The sequence below is a fragment of the Pleurodeles waltl genome, chromosome 2_1, assembly GCF_031143425.1.
Source record: "Pleurodeles waltl isolate 20211129_DDA chromosome 2_1, aPleWal1.hap1.20221129, whole genome shotgun sequence".
Classification (NCBI taxonomy): Eukaryota; Metazoa; Chordata; class Amphibia; order Caudata; family Salamandridae; genus Pleurodeles; species Pleurodeles waltl.
This window is the reverse complement of record NC_090438.1, coordinates 844,185,697-844,212,152: the sequence shown is the minus strand read 5'-3', so window position 1 is coordinate 844,212,152 and position 26,456 is coordinate 844,185,697.

Sequence of the window (26,456 nt, the reverse complement as noted above, 5' to 3'; positions counted from 1 at the left end):
GCCCAGCGTCACCCCCTGCCCCGCCTCTCCGTACAAAGCTGCGCCGCTAGGGGTTTAATGGCGATGGCAAACAGCAGGGGTGAAAGAGGGCATTCCTGTCTTGTGCATCGGCCTATAGGGTAAGACTCAGACACCACTCCCTGACCCACACCCTGGCCACCGGTCGGTAATTCAGTAACTCTACCCAGCGGATCCAGTTCTCTCCCATCCTCATTCTCTTCATCACTGCTCTGAGATAGTCCCACCTCACCGAGTCGAATGCCTTTTCTAAGTCTACTGACAGGAGCATAGCCTCAGGTCGGGGCTCCGCCAGAGACCGGTGCAGGATCTTAAACAACCGTCTAAGATTCAGTGATGTGCTGCGTGCGGGCACAAAACCATTCTGATCCTCATGCACAAGAGTGGGGATGTGTTGCAACACCTATTGGCCAGTGCCTTGCTGAGGATCTTAAAATCGCAATTCAGCATCGACAGGGGGTGGAAGTCAGTCACCGACCTCTCTTTAGATTTTGGCCCTCATTACGAACATGGCGCCGGCAACAAACGAGTGGTCCGGACCGCCAAATAATGATCCAAATGAAACACACGCATCCCGCGAACCACCCACCTCCGGCAAAGGAGTCCCGACGACGACGGCGGAGTCCGCCCACAGGCCGTCGGAAAGGCCCAACCCACCCATCAAATTATGAACCACCATTCCGCCGCCAGTTCCGGGGCGGGAACCACCGCCACACAAAGGCAGGCAAAAATGAACTAAATATAAGGAAACACTCACTGGAGTTCCACAGAACGTGCAGCGGCAGCCATGGACAGAGAGCTGCTGATCATGCCAGCCCTGCTCCTTGCCATATACCTACACGACTGAGACTGCCGATGAAGACGTTGATGGTAAGTACCGCAACCTATGACACAAGGGAAGAAAGGGCACAGTTACATACCCACCCATCCCACCCACTCTGCAAAGCTCCCCCAGCCCTTCCAAGCAGCACAAGTCAGACACCCCACACCAAGAGGTACGTACCCGACCGAAGGCTAATGCAACTTGACCATAGTATATACAATAGCCCCACACCCATAAAAAATCAAAACAAACACAAGGGTGTAAATGCATGCAGCCCAAACACAGGCCACACAGAAACTTCATTAATAAGCTCACTGAGCCAAACAGTGCAAACAGGGCCAATGGCCAGTCCTTAAAATGCAGATTGTCATGGGCCACAATGGGCCACACCTGACTCCCACAAGTGCTGGGTACTCCACAGAATGAGGCACCATATGGGGATCCAGGCACCTCACGGAAGGGGGGTGGGGGTGGGGATTTTCAACGGGGTGAGACTTTGACTTTCTTTTGGAGGGTGGAGGGGGTGGGCTTCTCCTTTGAAGGGGGGGGCTGTTTGGCTCTGGTGGAGCTGGATGGCCTAGGCTCTGACCGGGCCTTCTTTTTCACCGGGGAAGGGGCACGGGAATGGGAATGCTGGACCGGGGAGGGCTGTGATGTGGAAGGAGCAGAAAGGGCAAGGAGGTAGGCAAGTTTGAGGACAAACGGGGTGGGCCAGTGGGTTGGAAGAAGTCAGCACTGGAGAGGAAACGTTTTTTGGGAGCAATTGGGGTGGACGTGGATGAGGGCGTGGGAGTGGAGTCAGAGGGAGTTGAAGTATGGGGTGTAGGTGTGCGTGTAGTGGGTGCAGGTGACTACTCAGTATGTTGTGGTGTGGTGGATGTCTGATGGGTGGGTGTCTTGGTGTGTTTGTGTGTCTTGGGAGGTGGGGGTGTGGACACAGTGGGAGAAGACAGACAGCTAGTGTGGATGTATGTTGGGTGGGTGTCTGCAAGTCTGGTGAGTGTGCTGCATGTGTCAACTACAGTAGAGGTGGTGAGTGCAGGTGTGGTGTATGGGGTGCATGTATGGCTGTCTGCTATTGTGGTGAGTGCAGGAAGAGGAGCAGTAACTGTGAGTGAAGGTGCAGTGCATGAGGGTGTGGCTGTAGAGGGGGCAGACAGGGAGGCGGAAGAGGTGGGCACATTGGGGGAAGTGGACATTGTTGTGTGTGCAGGTGTCTGTTGGCTGTGTGAATGCTTGTGGTGGGAGGTGTAGTGCTTGTGTTTTGAAGTATGCTTCTTGTGTGTTGATGTGCCTGTCAGCGGATCTGATTGTGTGCTTTGGATGGGTGAAGGGAGTGGGGTGCTGGAAGGGGTAGAGGAGGCTGGGAGGGGACGGAATGGCCAGGGAAACAGGCTGCTGTCTGAGAGGAGGCCAGAGCCTGAAAAGATCTCTGTAGGGCAGATACGGCACCGTGAATGCCATCCAGATAGGCATTGGTCTGCTGCACCTCTGATGCCAGCCTTTGGATGGCATTGACGATGGTTGTCTGCCCTACAGAGATGGTTCTCAGGAGGTCAATAGCCTCCTCTGTGAGGGCAGCAGGGCTGACTGGGGCAGGGGAGTAGGTGCCTGGGGCGAAGGAGACGCCCACCTTTCTGGGTGGGCAGGCACGGGCAACTCGGTGGGGAGCAGAAGGGAGGGCGGTGATGGTATGGGGGTGGTGGAAGATCTCATGGTAGTGGTGTATACACTAGTGTCCGCCACAGCCAGAGGACCCCTATTGGAAGAGATCTCAGAGTCACTACCTCCTGTGGTAGTAGCCTCCCCCGTGGAAGTCCCCTCGCCCTCCCACCCACTGGTCCCCTGGGCGTCAATTGTCTCTGCCTCAGAGGATCCGTGGGCGGCTGCCTCCCCACTTGCCGATGCCTCCGCTCCCTTGCCTAATGTTGATGTTGTACCAAACCAACACAAGAGAACAGGGATGGGGGGCAAAACAGGAGAGATACTTGTAAATAGCTGAATGCTGATACACAATGGCCAGACATACACCGACCCAGAAAACACACCCAACAGACAGCACCGTACACTATGCCCATGGCCATGCAGCTGACTACTGACCAGAATACTGCTTTACACCCATCCCCTGAAATACTTTTGGAGCTGAGGTAGGTGAAACCTGACAGGGGTACTCGTACACCCTTTGGGGAACATACAGTAGATGGACACCAGTCAAATTCCATGCTCTAAGCAGAATGAGGCCAATCGCACACACAGTCATCCTTCCAGACTGAAGTTTGTGAAATGAGTACTCACCCCCTTGTGACTGCTGTGCAGCCTTCAAGCGCCCATCCATATGTGGGTACTCCACCACCAGGATCCGTCGCATGAGGGGGGTCAGTGCCCGACGGGCACCCCTTCCACGTTGGGAGGACTTCCTGGGCCTCACTGATCTTTTGTGCTGCAGGTCCTCCCACCTCTTTCGACAGTGGGTGCTCCGCCGGTTGAAGACCCCAGGGTCCGCACCTCCTTGGCGATGGCATGCCAATGTGCCCTCTTCTGGTGGGCGCTGACCTAGAAGGGTGACACAGAAATGGAACACGGAGGTCAGGCACTTGCACGATAGGAACAGCTGGAACATTGTCCAACATAGGACTGACAGTACTCTCAGACATACAGAACAGTCACACACAGCATTCCATGCACCATGGCCCATCCAGGCTCAGAAGAGCACACATATGTGCAATCCACACCATCCATTGCACACACAGTGCCCCTCAAACCCAGACTCACCTGTACCTCTGGCCATCCGTAGAGTTTGTCGTACAGGGGCAGGACCCCGTCCACTTGCTTCTCCAGCTCTTCCTGGGTGAAGGCCGGGGTCCATTTCCCTGCACCACGTGGAACATCCATAGGCAGAGGCAGGCCACAGCAGTACACAGAGTGGAGTACCTGTCCGCACGAGATCAGGGAGTCAAGTGATCAAACGATGACGAACGCGCGTACATTCCGCAGCGGTATGCACCGTCACCGCCGGCGGCAAACATGATACGCTAGGATTCCCCATTGGCATCCATGTTAGCCAATGAGGGTGCGAACAGCGGTCAACACCGCCTTACGCTGTGATGTCAACCGTTAGTGGTATGAGGTCACTTCCATAACGAAGGGGCAGATCTACAGTGGGCAGACATTTTTCCATCACCTAAGCATCTTGAAATTCCTACTACTCACAATCCAGGGCCTACTAGCAACATGAAGCACGTAGGCCTCTATCCATTCCGTATAGTAGCACACATGAATTACTCTGTTCCCTCCTAGTGATGTATATGTATATCTGTCAGGTAGCAGTTATTGTAGAGACACTACTATGAACAATGCAATGCATGAATGTTGCAAAATGTCCTTATGTATGTGTGTACATCACTCATTTTTGTAACCCCTCGTAGGTACCGACCCTTTTGGCAAGGAAGGGCACCATCGGTGTACAGACCACTTGTGGATATGGGGACCATGGTGGAGCATCAGATCATAATCACTTACAGACTCACACGTGCAACTATTCAGGAGCTTTGTGCATTACTGGATGCTGCACTAACTCCCGGAAATCGTAATCAGCATGCCATTCCAACTGAGGTGCAGGTGCTCTCCGCACTCCATTTCCTGGCCACAGGCTCTTTTCAAGTGACAGTGGGCATGGGTGCTGGTTTCTCACAGTCAATGTTCAGCCAGGTACTGACAAGATTTCTGAATGCATTTGTACAACATCTGCAATCCTGTGTGTGATTTCCCCAAAGTACTAACCTCCCTGTCATCAAGTCTGACTTCTGTGCCTTTGCAAACATTCCCCATGTCATAGGTGCCATCGATGGCACACACATAGCTATCATCCCCCCAAGAGTGAGTGAACAGATGTACAGAAACAGGAAGAACTTTCACTCCATGAACATCCCAATTGGTGTTTACTGCAGACCAGTACATTTCCCATGTGAATGCCATGTTTCTGGGTTCAGTCCATGATTCCTTTGTGTTGAGGAACAGTAGTGTGCCACAGAAGATGGAACAACTACAAGAGGACAGAGGGAGGATCATAGGTAAGTTTGCCTGTCACTAACTGACACATTGCAGAAAAACAGCCTGTCTGACTAAGGGACATTACAATGATGACTCTGTATTGAACCATTTTGTAGGTGATTCTGGCTATCCAAACTTTCGTTGGCTCCTGACACTAGTGAGCAATCCCAGGACGGATGCAGAGAGGAAATACAATGAGGCCCATGGACGTACTAGGAGGGTCATAGAGCATACTATAGGTCTCCTGAAGGCTAGATTCCGGTGTCTACATATTTCTGGGGGTTCTCCGGCCTATGGGCCTGATAAGGTGTGTAGAATAGTGATGCCTGCTGTATGCTGCACAACGTGGCAGGGAGACATTCTATCCCCCTTTTGGAGGTGGGGGTGCTATAGGTCCTGATCAGCTACCTCAGAGAGGTGAGGAGAGTGATGGTGAGGATGAGGAAAGGGAAGATGCCAATTCAGGAACCAACTGATACAACTCTACTTCCAATAAGTGTGTGGGACTTAAGCCTGTCATTGGGGTTAGTGACTAATACTGTCAGTGTGCTCTGTCATATAGGGGGGATTGTTCATGATAGGCGATACATGGACCACTTCTGCATGGCACTGACAAAAAATATATGGATTCCCCCCTTGCCAAATTTTGAGCACACAGTACCACCATCAAGCACAAACTGACAATAAAGTTGTTCTCTGCCAGTTGCATCCATACTCCACTTTGTTCACCATTGAAGACAGGGGACAGTGTTACAGGTGTGAAATGTGTTTTATTGGTAGAATTGAGTGAATTGTGCTATATAAAGTGATGGGAGTCGTAAGGGTTGGGTGTCCTCAATACCAACTTGGTGGAAGCCCTGTTGGATGTCTTAGATGGGTCCATTTTGTAGAACGGTACTTCAATTTGCCCTCAGCTAAGTGTTGTTGGTGAATGGGTGGGATGTTTGCTTTGCATTAGTAGCAGTGTCAATTGTTGGAGGGGGCCTTGTTCTTAGCTGGGTTTCCAGTGCCATATCTTGGCCTAAGACTACGTTTGGGTGCCTGCTGTGTAGTTTCTTGGGGTGGCATGGTTGGCCCTTGGGTTTCCTGAAAGGGTATTTCCTGTGATGCTTCTGCACCTTGGGTCATCTGTTGCTGGTTGTCCTAGGCTGTTGTGGGGGCCTCTTGTCCGGTGTGGTTGTCAGACTGTTTTTTTTACCAACTGCAGCAGTGCTCCAGCAATGGTGGCCATTGTGCTCTTTCCACTGCTTCATGGCCTGTAGGTGTTGTTTCTGCTGCATCCCCTGACTTTGCTCCAGGGTGGATACAATCTGTGCCAACCTGTCTTGGTTATATTGGTGGGCCCCAATACCGCTGCAATAACGTCCTGGGCTGCTGCATCTATCCAGTGGCCTCCCCCCTGACCCACTGGGACATTTGAACTTTCCCTAGCTCCCTGTGCCTGTGTCCCCTGCACAGGTCTGGCAGTGCCACTTGTACTCGGGTCCTCGCCTTCCTGCATGTTGGAAGTGGGAGACTGTGGCCTCTATAGCTGTGTTCCACCAGTCTGTGCCCTGGGTACTCTGGTGTGGGTACGCCTCCCCTGGCCTGCTGGTCCTGACTGGTGCTGGGGTGACAGTGGTTTCCTGGGTGGGGCTGCTGTATGGTGAGAATCCAGGACTGTGTGAGGGGCCTGCCTGCTCATCAGTGTCCAGGTATCCTTCGCCAAGGTCTTGTGAAGTGCCTCTGTCTCCCTGGAGGTCTGTGGCACTCCTTGTCCCCCCCATTAGGGTTGCATGGGTGTTGTTGCCTGTTGGAGGACATGCACATGTCTGTTAAATATGCATGTAGGTTGGAGGTGTATAGGACTGTGCTATTTTGTGCTGGTGTTAATTTCGGTGTCCTTCCAGGGTGCCTTTGTGAGGTTGACATTGCATTTAGTGGCAGTGGTGGGGTTGCATTGTGGTGGAGGGTATTATTCCATTGTGGGTACGTGCTGGGGTGGGTGGCTGTGCCCAGCAAGAGTGATGTGGGCCTGTTAGTGGGTTGTAGGTGATGCCGGGTGGTGGATGTAGTGGGTAATGGCTGGGTGGGGTGTAGGTCCAGGTGGATGTGGGTGGGTGGTGCATGCATTACAGATGTGTTGTATATGGGGTATTTGTAGATGACTTACCCGAGTCCATTCCTCCGGTGAGTACAGTGAGTCCCTCTGGGTGCAGGATGGCGAGGATCTTCTCCTCCCAGTCGGTGTAGTCGGGTGGTGTTGGTGGCGGTCCTCCCCCAGTCTTCTGCACTGCAATGTGGTGCCTAGATGCCATGGCCCTGACCTTCCCCCGCAGGTCGTTCCATCTCTTCTGGATGTCGTCCCTGGTGCACGGATGGTGTCCCACTGCATTCACCCTGTTGACAATGGTCTGCCACAGCTCCAATTTCCGTGTGTGGGTGTGTGCTGCACCTCGGACCCGAATATTTGTGGCTCCACCTTCAAGATCTCATCCACCATGGTCCTTAGCTCCCTTTCGGTGAAGCGTGGATTTTTTAGGGGGGCATGGTGAGTGTGGTGGATGGCGTCGGGACTGGGGACAGGGTAAGGGTGCTCCTCTGTGGGTCGATGTGCGTCTTCTGTATGCTGCCGGTCGCTGTCTGGCTCTGTTGCTCTCCGTCTTCTGGTCCTGGTTTCGTTGCAAGGGATTGTGGGATATGTCTGGGGGCGTTTTATGGGATTCTGGATGTGTGTCTGGTGTGTGAGTGATACGCCTATCCAATGTGTGCACTTGTTGCTGTTGTGCCCACTTGCCACCCATGGCGGTCGCAGCCGCCAATGGTCGTCTGGCCTCCACTGGATACCAAGGTGATTTGTGCATCATTATTTGGAGGGCGGGATGTGGGTGTGCTTGGCGGTGGCGGGGTGGGGTGGGGTGGGCCGGGATTCCCGCCGACAGAGTCCTGGCGGGGAGTGGTGGTCTGGGAATTTTTGGCAGGGTTGGGTTTTTCATTCATTATATGGCGGGTTTCCATTCACCGCCAATGGCGGGATTCTGTTCACCGCCGACATGGCGGTCAGTGGTCTTTCCCGCCATGTTCATAATGACCGCCTTGTCTTGGGCAGTGGGACCAATAGCGCCTCCCTCAGGGTCCCCTGGAGAGTACCGCTCTCAAAGGCTTCTACATAAAACTCAACCAGTGCTGGGGCCAATATATCTATGTATGTCTTATAGAATTCCATGGGTAACCCGTCCATGCCTGGAGTCTTACCCGTGGCCAACTGTGTGATAGCTACCTTCACCTCCTCCAGAGAGATCGGCTCTCCCAGACCACCCCTGTCATCTGGCCCAAGGCTCGTCAAAGGCAGGGACTCCAGCTGTTCCCCTACCGTCCACGTTAATTCGTCCTCTGGGTGTCTATATAGGGCCTTAAAACATCATAAATTTCAGCTGGTGAGTAAACCTGGTGCCCAGTCGTCCCTCTCACACTTCTGATCGGGCCATTCCCTTCCGACGATCGTACCAACCAGGCAAGTAGTCTGCCTGCTCTACCTTCCTCAGCCTGCACGGACATCATGTGTTTCCTATAATTGTGGCATCTCAGTCTGTCAAGTGTCTGGTGGTATATCTCTCTGGCCCTGAACAGGCTGCGGTTGGTTTCCGGGTCCCCTCTTTGCTCAACCTCCCTATCATGCAGGTCCTTTTCCAGCTGATTCAATTAGCTGACTAGGGCACGTCTGAGCCCAACTGACTGTCCCAGGCAATGGCCCCTGGGCCCCACCTTAAGTGTCTTCCATTCAGTCCTGCGGGATCCCGTGGAGCCTCTTTTGATCCTAATATGTCCCCTGAGGTTTGTTCGTAAGTCCTCCCTGTACGCCGGGTCCTCCAGTGCCCGCGTTTGGAGTCTCCACAATGGTATTAGGGCCCTCGTCTCTGTCCTTTGCCAGGTGACTATTAGTGGGCCATGGTCGGACATCATGCAGCCCAGATACTCAGAGGAAACGATCTTGTGGGCAAGGGAGCCGGAGCACACCACCCGATCTATTCTAGTGTGGAGGTGATGTAATCCCGAATAGAATGAGTAGTCTCTGGTCTGTGGGTGCTGTATTCTCCATGTGTCTTCCACTCCCCACTGCCTCATCCATTCTCTCAGAACCTCTCCCATTTTGTGCGCAACCGCCCCAGGCATATGAGGGAAGGAACGGTCGAGCCCCAGATCCAGTGTGCAATTAAAATCCCCCCCAATTAGGAAGCAGTCTCCGGAGCACCTGGCCATCCGCCCTGATAACATGTGCTAAACGGAAGCCTGATCCTGATTTGGTGCATATATACACCCCAGCACCACTGGCCTGCCCTGTAGCCTACCCTCTACTATTACATATCTCCCTTCTGTGTCCAAGTCTATTGAGATGGCCTCAAATGGAACTCTCACCCTGATCCAAACCAGTACCCCTCTGGTGTTCGCTGAGTATGTAGTGGCGTAAAGTTGGCCCCACCACCTGCGCCTCAGTTTGTCTACCTCCTGTGCAGATAGGTGTGTTTCCTGAAGCATTGCTACATGCACCCCCCTTCTCTTGAGGTACGACAGGATTTTATGACGCTTAGCCGGTGATCCCAGCCCCCGAATATTCCAAGTTATCAACTTGTAGGCCATAGAGGTGCGATAAGTAAGTCCAAGGGGGCACTACCCCCTCTTGGGACCCAAAGGTCCCCAGCATTCTGCCTTGTTTCGGTCCTGCCGTATCCCAGAATACCAAAGTAAGTAACTCCTTGCGCATGTAGTCAAACAAGAACATCAAACCCCAACTCCCTCTTCCCAGGGCAATAACGCAACAAGCGGTCGCCCAGTTAATGCTCATTGAGCCAAAGAATAACATTACGTCATAAAGAGTTCTCGCCATCTAAGGATGTTGGACGAGAATCTAAGTGGGGGGAAGACCTTCACCACATGTAGGCCTTCCATCAAACCTTGCCTCCGAAGGGGAACCCTTCAGTTTACAACATATGTTCTTTCCAGGCCATCTGCAGTTCTCGGGGTCACTATGATGAGAGTCCGAGGAGCATGTTCCGTGTTCCGAGTCCCCACCACTGGCCTCGGTCGCCATCCTACCCTGTTGCAGCAATGCCACCGCCTCCAGGGCCGATCTCCTGGCCTGGTCCTTCTGTGCCGGTGTGGCCTGGCTCCTGTGCATGATCTGTTCTGGCGTCGCCTCTTCCCCTTGCGCTTTTGGTTATGCGACGGTATAGGCGAGGATCCAGGGTTACCCTCCATTTTATGTGCTTCTAGCCACTCCCAGGCCTCCTCTGGCGACTGGAAAAAAGTACTGTGGCCGTCGCAGATTACCCTCATCCTAGCTGTAAATAAGAGCGAGTACTGGACACTAGCATCTCTCAAGGCCCTCTTCACCGCTATGTATGATGCTCTTTTAGCCTGTACTTCCATCGTGAAGTCTGGGGATAGGGTCACTGATGCGTTGTCGATCCTGAAATGGCCTGCCTCCCTCGCGTGCTGCAGTAGGATGTCCCTGTCCCGCTAGTGCAGCAGTTTAGCTATCGCGGTCCGCGGAGGACGGCCAGGCACCGCCGGTCCCGCCGGGACATGATGAGCTCTTTCCAAGGCAAAAAAGGGAGTCAAGAGGTCCGGAGCAACCACCTGTCGCATCCATGTTTCCAGATATGTTGCTGCGTCGTTCCCTTCAGCTCCTTCCGACAGCCCAATGATATGCACATTATTGCACTGGTTGCGGCCTTCTGGATCCTCGGCACAGCATTCCAGTCTCCGGACACGGTCCATAAGTTACTCAAGTGTGGTGTGTACCACCTGTTGCTCTGGTGCCATTCCTGTGATCGTTTTCTCTGCATCCCGGACCCTGTCTGCTAGTTTCTGGTGGTCTGCACGCAGTAGGCCCAGTTCCGCCAACACCTGGCCAATTTCTTGCTGGAGGGTCATTTTGGACTCATCTATTGCCCCCAGGACCTTGTCTAATGTTTCCTGCAACTCGTGAGGTGCCGACTAGGCCATGTCCAACGTGCCTGGGCCACCAGCACGTTCTTTCCCTTGTGGACTAATCTTCTTGCGGCTTTGGGTTGACATTCACTCCCAAGCGGCGGGGTGCCCTCCGCCGGGGGCCGGCAACGATCACGACATTCGACCTCTCCACCAACCTCGTCACTTGCTCTGTGCCAGCGCAGTCCAGGAGGGATGGTCGTTCCCAGGCGGAGCCCATTCCAGATCTCTGACCACCTCTGGGCACTCTCTCTCCCCCTGCGCAGTGGCTCTTTGCTCTTAGGGTCACTGTGCACACCCCCAGTTATTCTACCTAGAACGTCCCACCAGTGCAGGTCATCGGTGATGCAGTGCTTCAGTCCACTCAGTCTATCGATTCTTGGGCTTGGGTCATTCATCCAGTTTCTACATTGCGTGCCTTGGGCTGACCACAGCCGCTCTCAGCCACACGTGCTCTGCATCTCACTGTCTCTACCATGGAGCATCCCTCTCTGGGTCAGCCTTTTCCTCCCCATAGTTGGTCCTCTCTGCGTCCTGCGTTGGGCCCTCGGTGCTCACCTGCTCCCCAGCCCATCCAACGCCCGCCACCGAAGGAGGGGAGCCCCCTCGGTCCACCCGTTATTTTTTGGCCAGGCAAGTCCTACGCCCCCAGTGGTGTTGCCTCTCGTGTCTCCTGTGGCCTTCCTTTATCCTGTTGCGTGCCACCTCAGCCCTAAGTTTCTCTCCAGTTGCCTGTTTGCCCCAATCGGTTGCCATGTTTCGGCCCTCCCCAGGTGCCACTCCACCCCGTCCGGGTCACCGCAACCCGCACCAGGGCCTTCCCGCTCCAGGGCCTACTGCCTCTCTTCACTGTTGGGCCCCCCTCCGCTCCCTTCCTGGGGGTCCCCAGCACTCACTCAGGCTCAGCGCGCCCGGCGTCTCTCCATCGAGGGCCGTTCATTGCTGGGGTCAGGCATGTTCCTCTCTCACTGTTGCGCCACCTCGTGTGCCCTCCTTGGCCTTCCCTTTCTTCCATATGGGCCTCCGATCTGCCCTGAAACTTCAACGGAGCGGGTCAGCCCCTCTCGGCCACCGTGCCCCAACTCCTCCGGATCACCACTCCTCTCCTGCCCAATCAGCGCGGTCCGCTCCGCGAGCCAGCCGCAGACACCAAATCACAGCCAACTGCCCGCGACACGCATCCGGCAATCGGCCATCGGTCCGCCCCGTGGATCACTGGGCAGCCGCCTCGGACTCACAGGCCCTTCCAGTGCCCCCCGCGACCTCACTACTGTCAGGGGTTCCCTTCAGGGCACTGTTCTTATTGGAGAAATAGAAGGCCTAAAGAGAATAATAAAGGAACCAAAACACAGCCCTACCGTAAACCGTTCCTTATTCTAATTCTTTGTGATAGTGTCTTTCTAGTATGTATGATCACCCTAGCCCAGTTCTGGCTGTGTCCTTCCTGGATGAGGGAGAATAGTGTCTTACTGATGTCGAGCTGCCTCAGCATACCCAACAGCAGCTTACGATCAACTAAATCAAGGCAGCCCTAAAGTCCACAAAGCAACACAATAGCCAGCCCCTCAACTAAATGGGCTTTTTAGCCATTTAAGGCTATGGCTGATTGTAGAATGGTCTTCTTTAAATCCACCTTGCTACACTGGGATTAAGTTAATTTGTTCCACCCAAGTTTTTAGTATCTCTAACAGTAGTTTGGAGAATACTTTCTATCATCCGTTGAATGTGCTAATTAGGCAGTAGTTCATGGGCAGCAGGGCATAGTCCTTGCGCCTTTCCAACTTTCTGGGTACTTCCCAGTAGCCAGAGCCATTTGGAAGGTGGCATAGAAGAGGGTTGCCGACCAGTCCACATTATTTTTTATTACAATTGAAGGGAGATTATCTGGGCCCTCAGCTTTGGTTAGTTTGAGATTATGTATGGTTTCTTTTACCTTATAAAATTAAAAATCTACCCCGATCTTGTCCTCTGCCTCCACCCTAAACTTCGGACTCTCTTCTTCACTATCACTGCCATATATTTTGCTTAAGTGGTTAATCCAGTCATCCTCACACTAGTAAGCAACTCATTTCCCCTAGCTACCTCCCATCTTGTATCAGCTGCCAGAACTTCCTAATGTTATTTGTAGTTATTACTTTGAACATAGTTCGCCAGTTTTTGTTAATAAACTTGAATTTCCTTTCCCACAATGTATTTTTATATATGAGCTTTGCTTGGTGAAATTTTCATGCACTGCCGGGTCATACTTTTCCTTAACTGCCTCTTCCATTTCTGTACCCTTAATTTTAACCTTCTACAATCCTCATTAAATTAGCCATTTTTCTTAATGCCTGCTTCTTCCACTCATTACATATTATGTGCTCCTAGCTTGAATCCTATTCTCAGGCAGTTAACGACCTACTCTATCACCTGGTCATACCGCGAGAAGTCATCCTTCTGAACACCTGATGCAGTGAACAACATATAATCCATCATAAAGTCATTAAGCACTTTTAGGCTTCCCTCATGTATACGGGTTGTTATTCGTCTGGAATAATCTACCTGTAGGGGGACAACTACATCTCTTTGAACACACAGTCCTATATCAATCAGTACCTGTAGTGGCCTGTGATGACTTCCCTCAGTATCCAACACTTCAAATCCCTTCACTGCAGTGAAGTACCAAGCATTATTAAAGACATCATTTATTGGACAGGCCTGGTTGCCTACTCGAAAGGTCTGACCCGCAGGTCTGTCTGTATCTACTCAACCATGTACACAGAACATTCCCATAGACCCTAGAAACTGTGATAGGGTTTCACCTCATGCTTGGTGGTATGATCTTGGGAGGACTGCAGGCAGAACTTGTGTGACTGCAAGAAGATCTTTAAACATTCTATCACTAAAGGATGGATTTAACTTATGATTAAAATCCCCAAAGATCATTATCACTTGAGGTGCCTTTGCTGTACCAATTGTTTCTAGGTGATCTTTAGGAAGGTCTTATTGCTCCCCATAATCTGCAATATTCCATGGTTGGATTTATATAGTAACTATAAATATACCTTTTTACTTCAGAGGCACTATAGACCTCTATCAACCCCACCAATATCCAGCTACATTTAAACTTTAGCATAATTATCTTATTTGCTATTTTTTCTGAAACTAACATGAGCAGACCACCTGAGGGTTGACCTGTACACAGGCACCTAGAATTTTTGGAGATCATAATAAACTCTCCTAATGGTTCAGATGCTTCGCACAGCCAGGTTTCTTGGAGGCACAATATTTCAGACCTTCCCACCATTTCTCTATATGTACTATCAATTGTCAATTTCCTATAACCTCCTATGTTCCAAGACAGGACCACTAGGTTGTGGGAAGACTCCAAACCCCCCTAGTCATGGTCACATATCCCTCATTTCTACTGCTTCCCAACTTAAGGTTGCTTCAGATAAGCACTCAGATTGATTACTCACATTTAGCTCTTTATTTCCCTGCTCTATTATCACTCGGAAGCCACCATCCTCTGAGCCGGTAAATATTCTTCCATATTGGATCTCTTGTGAGCAGCTCCTTACTTGGTTCATGCTTAACCCAGCGTGACAGGTCATTACCCTAGTTCCCTCCCCAATCGCCATTCCTAATTCCCCCATTTGTATCAATTTTACGTCCCATCTGTTTCACGCATTCTGAATAAAAGAGGGACTCCTTACCCTCCCGGCATACTATGAACCCTATTTGTCTGATGTCACTAGAAGCAATATCACACAAGCTCAGGCATTCGACCACAACTTGCAATAAATATGAGCGATTCAGGGGCTTAAGTTTACTCTTGCATTTCCTACCAGCTCCCCTTCTATGGGGTTCAAAGCATACCCATAACCCTTCACCTGAGCACGCACTAGATATAACACTTTTCATATACAGCACAGCACAGGTATAGTATGCCAGCCAGCCAGTTGGTATACAGCTTACTACTCCACTTTTTACTGTGGAACACAAGCATCTAACAATGAATATTAAAAGGCACACATGGGTAATCTAATTTTTTGCTGAATTGTATTGCTGTTGTTTATGCTCTACACACTGTGAAAGCGCCGTCTAGTGCCCAACGTAAATGCTGGGACCCCTAAAACATGTGCAAAGTATCTAATCCCTGATTGACACATTTAACACTCCTGTAAGGCCATGGCATATAATATAGACATTAAACAGATTGCATGGAAAGGTGATTGCCACCTGTGAACTGTTTCACCGATTATTCCATCTACTAGCATGTCAAAGAAAATCTGAGTTCATGCCTACCATTTCAGTCTGACTGGTACATTTTAGACAGCAGTCCTTCCTATGAAAATAGCCATTATTAACAGGGAAAAATATCTCTTTTAAACATTAGCAAGTCACCCCTACATAGTCTTTGTAGTCGATATGGTAGGATGCATGGTATCTAAAAGAGGGACACGTCCCGGCAGTGACAAGCACCCAAAGGCAATTTTTGGGTTGGGACAGGCTAGTGAAATATTTCAACCAGTATTTTAAATATTTATTCAAAATCTCGTTCAAAGGTGAAGTTAGATCATTGTTAAATATTTAGGAAAAGTTACTTTTTGAGAGCTGTCTTTTCCTTGAACAGTAGCTTCTTGAGGCTAATTTGCATTAGCCTGCCAGCTGCTATCCTGTCATTGTTTGACCATAATGAGGTGTCAAATTGGTTCCTAGATCAGGACAAATGTCTAGGCTTGTCTTTAGAATGGGCTAGGTGTCTGGCAGGTGTCCATATCATCCCAGAAAGTACAGCTAGGGATGTTCCAGGAACTTTATAAACTTGAAAGGGTGAGAGAAGAAGCCTGCCCATTGATAGTTTAGTGTAAGGGAAGACCTGGGGAAGGGAAGCCTTTGTTCTTTTGCTCCTGGGTAGCCAACTGGATCCAAGCCCAGTGGGAGCAAGAGCTGGAACCAGAACCAGTTTATTGTAGCTTAGGTGGAAGGGACTGCACATTTCTATAAACACACCCCTATATTGAACACAGGCTCCCTCCAGGGGCAGAATGCCTTTGTTATCTTGGATGCCCCCTTGAATATTGCATTCTGGGCCAGAGTGCAGTAAAACACACAGAATGTGCTGCAAAAGTTGGCTGGCATGGTCCAAGAAACCTTTAGTTCCTTAGTTAGGAAATTCCCAGGAGTCATGTCCACCTACTGGCTAATAAACTCTACAAACATGGATTTCACCACCAGCTACTTAGAACACTTTCTGGTCCTGTGAAAAAACAGAAGGAGGACCGTAATTGCTGATTGGAGCCTGTGAGGAGAGTAGGGGTGGGTGGAACTTGCAGAGTTGCACTCTGCAAAATTCCACTGAGTTACATGAAAACTCTGTGAGAATCTGAGAAGTTCCATGAATGGGTGGAAATAGGCTTGTTGTGCTGTTGGTGTTGATTTTCAGTGCTTGCAGCACATTTCACACTGAAAAATCAGCTCAAACAGCAGCATATGGTGCGCCAGAGGGCGCTGCTTGAGTTGAATTTGCTGCTGCTCAATTAGATTTCCTATTCAAGTGGCAGCTTTTTCAATGCAAACAGTCATGATTGCCCATGACCGCTCACCTTTGAAAAATCTCGCCAGGTGCCCTCCCAGTGACCGAAAATTCACTCAAGGGTACAGCAAATCTCACTCACACTCACCATCGTACTGTTGGCAAGCCACACACAAGAAAAAGCTTGTCCAAGCTGCAGTTGGGAGAATTTGGCTACAACTCCATGTGGCTATAATTCCTCCAACTGTGCTGACTGAACAGAATCTGTCATCCTCCACTACAGGAGATCTTGAGGGCTGGACTTGATCCCACTTTTACCCAGAATACTGAAGTGGGCTCCAAGAGTCAGTTGGCTGATATTCTATGTGGCTACAGGGACACAATATGCCACAAGAGGCCTTTTTCCTGAAAGCCTCACTTGATCAGAAACAACTAGTCCTGGACTACATCTTGCTGGTGGTCTCTGCTGAGGAAAATTGTGAGCCCTAATTGCTGACCCTGGTGTCCTGGGACCTTTGGCTGTACCCAGCTGGACCCCTCCAGCAACCTCTAAAATAGTGGGACTTAGGAAAATCTTGCTCTTCCAGACCTCTGAGAGACTGTGACCAACCACTCAAGCCAATCCCCTCAAAGTGCAATATCGCTGGGCTAGAAAATCAAGTTGGTCCCACTGGGAGCTTTTTGCAGCTCAAACCCCCTGTTCAGCAGACCCTCAGTGCAAGTCTATCTGACTTCAGTACGATCATCATAAGTACAGCATGCAGCCTTGGCCCATTGGAGGATTCTGAATTACAAAAAAGAAACTAAGGGGCTTTTTTACCAGCCCCTTGCGCTGCCAGTGCGTACATTTTTCCCATAGACAACAAAACTGTTGCACCAGTGGTGCAAGGGGCTTGTGAACAAGCCCCTAAGTTCAAAGGAAAAAATCTTGTTGGACAAAGGTGTGAAAAGTATTTGGCCCATAAGCAGACTTCCCCGACCAAAGGCTTCATCTGGACCTCTTTCAATGGCCATCCTATTGAGAGGACTTCTTTGGAAACAGTTTGCAACCCTGCCATCCTAAAGGAATTCAACCTCCATTTCAAAGACTAAAACAGCAGGTTAAATCTTTGCCTGAGACAAACCTGTTTGGTATGTACAACCTTTGGTATATCACTGTATATCATGGTTTGCCAGAAAACATACCACAATCCTGGTCACACATGAACAGTACATTTTATAGGTGCTTTACTTTTTCTTAGACCTTTTCCACAATGATCCTTTAAAATTCTTTAAATTTCATATCTCTGCTTTCCCTTATTGGATTTTTGTCGGCATGGTGTCATTTAGTTTGTAAAATTTGTTTACTATTTTTATAAATCAGAATAGGATTTTTATTGTGTTGAGTTTGTGAATTTTTAACTGTTTTGCTGGTTTTAAATACTTTACACATTTTTGTTAAGTCAAGCCTGTCTGCTCTGAGATGTCGACCTTTGTCTGGACCTAACAGGTTAATGACTTTACTACTGGTGGAGGTCAGCAATTCACCCTAATTATTAATTCACTTTCTTATACGAAACACTCCTGTGAAACCCAACATAGTGCAAGTTTGCCATAGCTGGCTATGCCCGGGTTCACAACAACACTTACTTCTTTGAAACAAGACACACAAGCAGCCAGAATATGCTATTCAAAATACCTCACAAATCTTTAAGTATTATATATAGGCAGGTACCTTGTGACTCACAAACCCACTTATGAATAATATACATTACACAATAAAATCAAACAGAGCACATCGGACAGCACACCACACACAGCACAGACATGCCATAGAGCTACATATCATTATATTCACGAAGGCACTCCAACTGTAAAATGTCAGACACTAACCTCCAACAAAACATGTTCAGTATAACTCTTAAAATATATCCCACACAGGCTTAATAGTCCATATAATTGTCTGTCTTATTTACAAAGTAACACCTGCCAGCAAAACAATTGCCACATACATCTCCTTCCACCAGGAAGCAGGGAACCTAGAAGGTGAACGTACTATGTGAAAGTCTCTGTCCTCGTGCAATGCATGTCCCAATTCTACACTTATGCCATAATGAAAAAGGCATGAACACCTAAACTGAGAAGACACCAGAAGCACAACACCCATAAAACATGATCACATGCTAAATCGAGCTCTGTTCTTTAATGGGAAGTTCAGAACATGCAAATCACGCAACAGCTCAAATTTCTGCAGGGCCATACTAACAGTAAAATATGTACTAAACAAATGTCAACAAAGTAATAAAAGAGCCAGGTTTGAGAGGGTGCTGGTTGAAAGCTGATTAGTTTTGGTGTGACATTTTGGTTGCAGATCATCCATCTTCCTTTTCTTGTGCCACCTGAGTTTTTTACCTGCTTGTTTCCTCTTTGCTGACCACCCCTGGGCATTGAGGGGTTTATAGTTTGATCAGTTCCCATATCTTTCAGTGTAAGGGACAAACGGTCATGAAAGAACAGCACGTTGGTAAAATGTGAGGCCGTATCTATGGTCAGGCCAATAATGAACTGAAACACTGCCTTTACTTCTAAATGCATATGAAGCATAAAGGGGCATATTTTCAAGAAAGTGGTGCATTATTTTCTTGTGCCCCTGTTAGAAATGGGGTCTTTAGTTCGCAGTCAGGTTACCCCCTATCCAAACAAGGACCCTCACTCTAGTCAGGGTAAAAGATAATCACCCTCATCTAACCCCTGCTTACCCCCTTGGTAGCTTGGCACGAGCAGTAGGCTTAACTTCTGAGAGCTAGGTGTTAAGTATTTGTAACAACACACACAGGCCCACATTACAACCCTGGCGGTCGGTGTTAAAGCGGTGGTAAGACCGCCAACAAGCCGGCGGTAAAAAAAATGGAATCACGACCATGGCGGAAACCGCCACCATAGACAGCCACTTTAACACTCCGACCGTCATGGCGGTACAAACAAACACCCCGGCGGTCACCACCAACAGACAGGCGGAAGACAAAGTACCGCCCACCCTGTCACAACCCGGCAATCCGCCACCTTTTCTGGGGCGGAACCAATGCAAACAAAAACACGGCGGAAACAGGACTTGGAAAGGAAAACACTCACCTCGCCACACCCCACAAGGAACCAGGACACCATGGAGCCAGAACTCCTGATACTCCCTGCAATGGTCTTCCTGCTCCTCTATCAGTAGCACCAAAGACGGCGGCGACGACCACGTGAGTACTGCACCTACAACACAGAGGAGAGGGGAGGGAAAAGAGAGTGACACACACATGTAACACACAACACCCCCACCCTACCCTCACCCACAACACCATACACACAAATACATGTAGCAACATTACATATACCTCCTACCACCCCCCTTCAATAATGCAAGAACAAAATGAATTTATTTGAACGAATGGAATCAATAAAAATCAGATAGTGCAATTTAAAAAATCAGTATATACAAATATGTACACCAACTACACAAGTCCGGATATTACTCAAACATCGTCCGTGGATCAGAGTCCCAAAATGCATGGGCGAGGCCCACTCATGACACCAGACTTCAAATGGAGAGATCACGGCAGGGGCATCAGATCGAAATGAAACAGGCACCTCAGTGGAAGGGGGAGGGGGGGCACCTCAGTCTGATGAATGCACAATGCCACTGCTTCACGAGGGGGCTCCATGCCCACTGCTGTATCCTGGGGAGTGCAAAGCCACAGTCCCTCAAGTCTCTCCAGTGGGTGGGTTGCCAACTGCTTTATTCTGGGGAGTGCAAAGCCACAGTCTCTCATGTCTCTCCAGTGGGTGGTTTGCCCACTGATTTATCCTGGGGAGTGCAAAGCCACAGTCTCTCAGGTCTCTCCAGTGGGTGGTTTGGCCACTGCTTTATCCTGCGGAGTGCAAAGCCACAGTCTCTCAAGTCTCTCCAATGGGTGGTTTGCCCACTGCTTTATCCTGGGGAGTGCAAAGCCACAGTCTCTCAAGTGGATAACAGTCTCCACTGGTTCTGGAGGGGGCTTGGTGCCCAGAGTGCTTCATCCTGCCAAGGATTGAGGTAGTGGATGCCTTTCTCCACTGGTTCTGGAGGGGGCTTGGTGCCTAGAGTGCTTCATCCTGCCAAGGACTGAGGTAGTGGATGCCTTTCTCCACTGAAAGTTGAACATCATGGAAGCTGCCCAGGCTCCTGGAACTGACCACCAGCCTCGGACGACCACTGGGGATGGCAGCCATGTCTGCAGTGGTGCCACAGGCTCAGGATGTCGCGGGGCCGCTGGCGGTGCTTGCGGCGGGGTCAGTCGCGGCGGTGCTGGTGGCGGCCTCTGTGGCAGCGGTGCTGGCGGCGGCCTCTGTGGCATCTGTACTGGCGGTGGTGCTTGCAGCGGCCTCTGTGGCATCGGTGCTGGTGGCGGGCTCTGTGGTAGTGGTGCTGGTGGCGGGTTCTGTGGTGACGGTGCTGGTGGCAGGCTCAGTGACTGCGGTGCTGGTGCCGGCTCATTGACTGCGGTGCTGGTGGCGGCCTCAATGACAGCGGTGCTGGTGGCGGTGCAGGTGTCGGCCTTCTCCGCCGTACAGGTTGGTGTCAGCGTGGACAGAAGGTGTGACACTGGTCAAATTGTCGGTGCCACCATGCCCTCTCCTGACATGCCCTTTATTTTCTGGCCCTTCCCCACCTTGGATGGTGGTGCAGCTGTCTTGCCACCATCCCCTTTCGGTTTTCCTGAGCCCTTGATGGCAGGTGTTTTCTGCTTCTCCCTGCAGGATGCGGGCAAATTTGTAACTTTTGCAGGTGGTGGAATGTCCTTGCCCTCGCTCCGTGGCACACTGGCAGCCCTGTTGGTTGGCGCACTCCAATGGACCGCAGTTTCTGGCACCACTGTGCCTGGTGATGTGGTGGCTGAGGTGCTGGGTTGGGACCTGGAAAGCCTGGCCCTAGGGGACGGACGGGGGGAGGTGTAGGGAAGAGGTCAATATTAGCCAGGAAAAGTTTTTTAGACACACTGGGACGGGTAGATGGAGGGGGTTGGGAGTGGAGGAAGAGGTAGTGGTTGTAGGAGGTGTACTTTTGCCGAATTTGGGTGAAGGTGCATGGGCTGGAGGCTGGTGTGAGGTGGAAGGCTGGTGGGTGGGTGTGTGCCTGCATTTGTTTACTTTGGGAGGAGGGCTCACAGACACACTGGGAGAGAACACAGGGGATGTGTGAATGGTAGTGGGGGTGGTGGTAGTGGCTGAAGATGTAGTGCATGCAGGTGTGAGTGGAGACGAGACAGGGAGGGAGGAGGAGGACGTGGAGGAGGGGGACACCGTGGAGGCAGTGGATGTTGGTATGTCTGCATGGGTATGATGCTTGTGTGAGTGCCTGTGGGATGTGTGGTGCTTATGTTTGCCTGAGCCACCCTTGTGTGTTGAGGTGTGTGCATGCAGGTCTGATTGTGTCGTTGGGATAGGCTGAGGTACAGGGGATTGGGTCTGGGTGGAGGAAGTTGGAGGTGGGAGGCTGGACACAGGGACAATGGCTGCCATCAGTGCTGAGGCCAGAGCCTGAAATGCTCTCTGTTGGGCTGCCTGGCCAGAATGAATGCCCTCCAAGTATGCATTTGTTTGTTGCAAATGCCTCTCGACACCCTGGATGGCATTCACAATGGTAGATTGCCCAACAGTGTGGGATCTCAGGAGGTCAATAGACTCCTCACTGAGGGCTGCAGGGCTGACTGGGGCAGGGCCTGAGGTGCCTAGGGCGAAGGAGATGCCCACCCTCCTGGGTGAGCTGCCACCGGACACACATTGAAGGGCTTTTGGGAGGGCTGTGCTGGTAGGGGGGTGGCGGCTATACCTGCTGATGCAGAGGACACAGAGGGGGTTGCCACCGCAAGGGAGCTCCCATCAGAGGAGGAGTCACTGTTGCTGCTGTCACCTCCTGTCCCTGCCGTGGAGCTCCCTCGCCCTCCGTCCCACTGTTGGCTTCAGACTCCATTGTCTCACCCTCCAGGGCCATGTGGGATGCAGCTCCCTCCTACTCCGGTGCCACTGCTCCTCCGGCTGATGATGCTATTGCACACAAGAACAGGGAGACCACACAAAAGGGGGGGAAAGACAGAAGAAAGACATGTTCAGTGCATGCAATACCACTACCGTTGGCGGACCCTACAGCCACAGCAGCCCTCTGCACTACGCCATGCACTTATAGTTCCTAGATTATTCACAGGGCCAAGGGGTACAAGGCCTATGCCCGATTGCTGCACACATGGAAGTCAAAGGAGCCTGACTAGGTGTAGACGGCTCTTACCACTGATGGGGTTGGGGTGCCACATAGCCTGCCTCACAAAGGGACCTTACCTACAAAGCTCGCCCTGGCCTAGGGTAACCCACTGCCCACCTCCCCCACCCAGACACCTCGTAATGCGCAAAGAGTCAAATGAATGTGTCTGTACTCACCCCCTTGTGGATGCTCTGATGCCCTCAAGAGCCCATCCAACTCTGGATACGCCACTCCCATGATCTGGAACATCAGGGGGGTCATGGTGTGACGGGCACCCCTCCCACGTTCGGAGGCCATCCCCAGCTGGGTCTCCGCCGTCTTCTTGCTCCAGCGGCGAATGTCCTCTCATCTTTTCCGACAGTGGGTGCTCCGTCTGTGGTGGACTCCCAGGGTCGGGACGTCCTTGGCGATGACACGCCAAATATCCTTCTTCTGGTGGGTGCTGCCCTACAGGAATAGTACAGGGGACAAGGAAAAACTTTAACCGTCCGGACCATCACAGTCATTGGCCAACTTTCCCACCATTGCCCTGACACACATACACTCACGGTCCGCTCATGCAGGGCTCAATCCCCCGCCATGTATCTTCCATCCACACCACTCCAAACAGGCATTGCCCACGCAGCATGCTCACAGTGTACTCACCTGTTTGTCTGGAGGACCGTAGAGTAGCGTGTACTGGGGGAGGACCCCATCCACTAACTTCTCCAACTCCTCCAAAGTGAAATCAGGGGTCCTTTCCCCAGAAACATGAGCCATCGGCGCTTCCAGACTGAGGTCACAGCAGCACTTGCAGTGTAGGTCCTCTCCTGTTGAAGTTCAGGTATCAAGCGAGTGTACAGATAGAAAATGGTGGTCACGTCTGCGGCGGTGTGTACCATCACCGCCGGCGTACATCGTCATTGGCTCCTGGGACCATCCAATATTAACCAATGCAGGATTGCGCTGCGGTCTTCGACCGCCTACCGCGACGGTGTAGAACGCCAGCGCAGTTACCTCATATCCCCTTGTCCCACCTAACAGGTCAGGCAGCCGCCATTTCAGGGGCCCACATGGCATTGATGATAACTGCGTCACACCTATCTAGGCCTAGCACTCACACAGTAACAGGCACATTGCCGATTAACAAATGTTTGCAAATGACAGTTTGTGATACCTCAGTGTTGGCTGATTCTCTGCTCGCTGTTCTCCATAGGGCATGTCCGCTGGGGCAGGTGATGAGATGGCGGCATCCTCGGGTGTACAGACCACTGGTGGACCTGTCGACAATGGAAGAGAGACACGTAATAGTCACCTACAGACTTGATCGTGCAACAATCCATGAACTGTGTGCCCAGTTGGAGCCAGACCTGATGTCAGCTATCCGCCATCCCACAGGAATACCCCCTCAAGTGCAGGTCCTGTCAGTACTCCATTTCCTGGCAAGTGGGTCTTTTCAGACTACAGTGGCCATTGCATCAGGAAAGTCTCAGCCAATATTCTCTAACGTGTTGTCCAGAACGTTGTCTGCCCTACTGAAACACATGCGCAGCTACATCGTTTTCCCTCAGGTGGAGGATTTCCCTACAGTGTAAGGTGACTTCTATGCCTGGGGACATATCCCCAACATCATAGGTGCCATTGATGGGACACATGCGGCCTTGGTCCCCCCAGCAGGAGTGAACAGGTGTAAAGAAACCGGAAGACCTACCATTCGATGAATGTGCAGATGGTGTGTTTGGCCGACCAGTACATCTCCCATGTGAATACCAAGTTTCCTGGCTCAGTGCATGACACTTACATTCTGAGGAATAGCAGCATCCCTTAGGTGATGGGGCAACTCCAGAGGCACCGTGTGTGGCTAATAGGTGAGGACAAGGACCCTATACCCTGTGAATAGTTGTCTGGGGTTGTCCCTACTGGTTAGTTTGTGTCTAACAGTTGTCCCTCAACATTTGCAGGCAACTCTGGGTACCCCAACCTGTCATGGCTACTGACCCCAGTGAGGAATCCCAGGACAAGGGCAGAGGAACGCTACAATGAGGCACATGGGCGAACTAGGAGGATTATAGAAAGAACCTTCGGCCTCCTGAAGGCCAGGTTCCGGCGCCTCCATATGACAGGTGGTTCTCTCTACTACTCACCACAGAAGGTGTGCCATATCATTGTGGCCTGCTGTATGCTGCACAATCTGGCTTTGCGACGACAGGTGCCTTTTCTGCAGGAGGATGGTCCAGCTGGAGGTCTTGTGGCAGCTGTGGAGCCTGTGGACAGTGAAGAAGAGGAGGCAGAAGAACAGGATATCGACAACAGAAACAACGTTATCCAGCAATACTTCCAGTGAGACACAGGTAAGAAGATATCAGTGCCTCACACATCTCATACAATTGTTTGACCTATCATAAGTCTGTCACTTTTACCCAGTGTATGGACCCTGACTTGTCACTTTGCCTTTCCATTTAACAGATGTGGGTCCCTCTGTGTGCCCTCTGCTATATTACCTCATGGACTAGAGCTGTGTAACATCGGTATGTTGACAATAAAATTGACATTGCTATATTCCATAGTCATTGTAAATACACATTTGTGAAAGCCCAGACTGACTCCAGATTGTTTTGTGATTCCAGGGTGTTTATTTATCTGCAAATAAGTGGAGGGGGTTGTAAAATGGGCAGGGGTGATGGTGGAGGAATGTCCATGGCAGAGTCCAGTCCATTTGTTTCACAGGTGCATTGTCCAAAGGGGCATAGGAAGTGGAGCTAGGGAAGTTGATGGACGGACAGGGTGAAAAAATGGGACAGAAGGATGACAATCAGGGGGGTCTCATTTCCTGGCGGGGGTCTTGGCATTGTTCTCTGTCTTGTTCCTGGATCTCAGGGACCGTTTGCAGGTGGCTCTCCATCTGCAGGGAGTGGGGTGCTGGTGTCGTGGTCCTGTGGCGGCGCCTCCTGTCCACTAGCGTTGGCGGAGGTGGTGGGCTGTTCATCATCCAGGCTAGTGTCAGGGTCCCCTTGTTGTGCAACAGTGTCCCTCCTGGTGTTGACAAGGTCCTTCAGCACCCCTACAATGGTGACCAGGGTGGTGTTGATGGACTTGAGTTCCTCCCTGTTCTGCAGATAGTGTTCCTCCTGCAGCCGCTGGGTCTCCTGGAAGTTGGCCAGTACCGTTGCCATCGACTCCTGGGAATGATGGTACCCTCCCATGATGTTGGAGAGGGCCTCGTGGAGAGTGGGTTCCCTGGGCCTGTCCTCCCCCTGTCTTACAGCTGTCCTCCCAGTTCCCCTGTTGTCCTGTGCCTCTGTCCCCTGAACCGTGTGCCCACTGCGACTGCCCCCAGATCCCTGATTTTCTTGGGGTGGTGGGTTTGCCTGGGTTCCCTGTAGTGGTAGACACACTGCTGCTTGATGTGTCCTGGGGAAAGAGGGATTGGCCCGCTGGGTGGGTGCTGTGGTGCTGTTTACCTGAGGGGGGAGGCTCTGTGGTGGCATGTGCCAGTGTCAGGGGAACCGACTGTCCCGAGGTCCCAGATGGGCAGAGCTGGTCATCTTGATCCAGTTGGACAGAGCTGCTGTCATCACTGTGGGCCTCTTCTGTGTGGGGATTGGACATGTCTGGAACCTCCTGTCCAGTGACGTTGGGTAGGGGTCCTGCAGGGGTGTAAAGGCATGATTATTACATCTGTGTGTGCCATTGTGTGCAATTGGTGAGTGACCCTGTACTCCAGTGCTTGCATTTGTGTCTAGGACCTTGTGTGATAATTGGTTTGGGGTCTGTGTGGGTATCTGTTGTGGACATGCTTTGGTGATGGGTGTCCATGCTTTGGTGTTGCATGCAGGGCT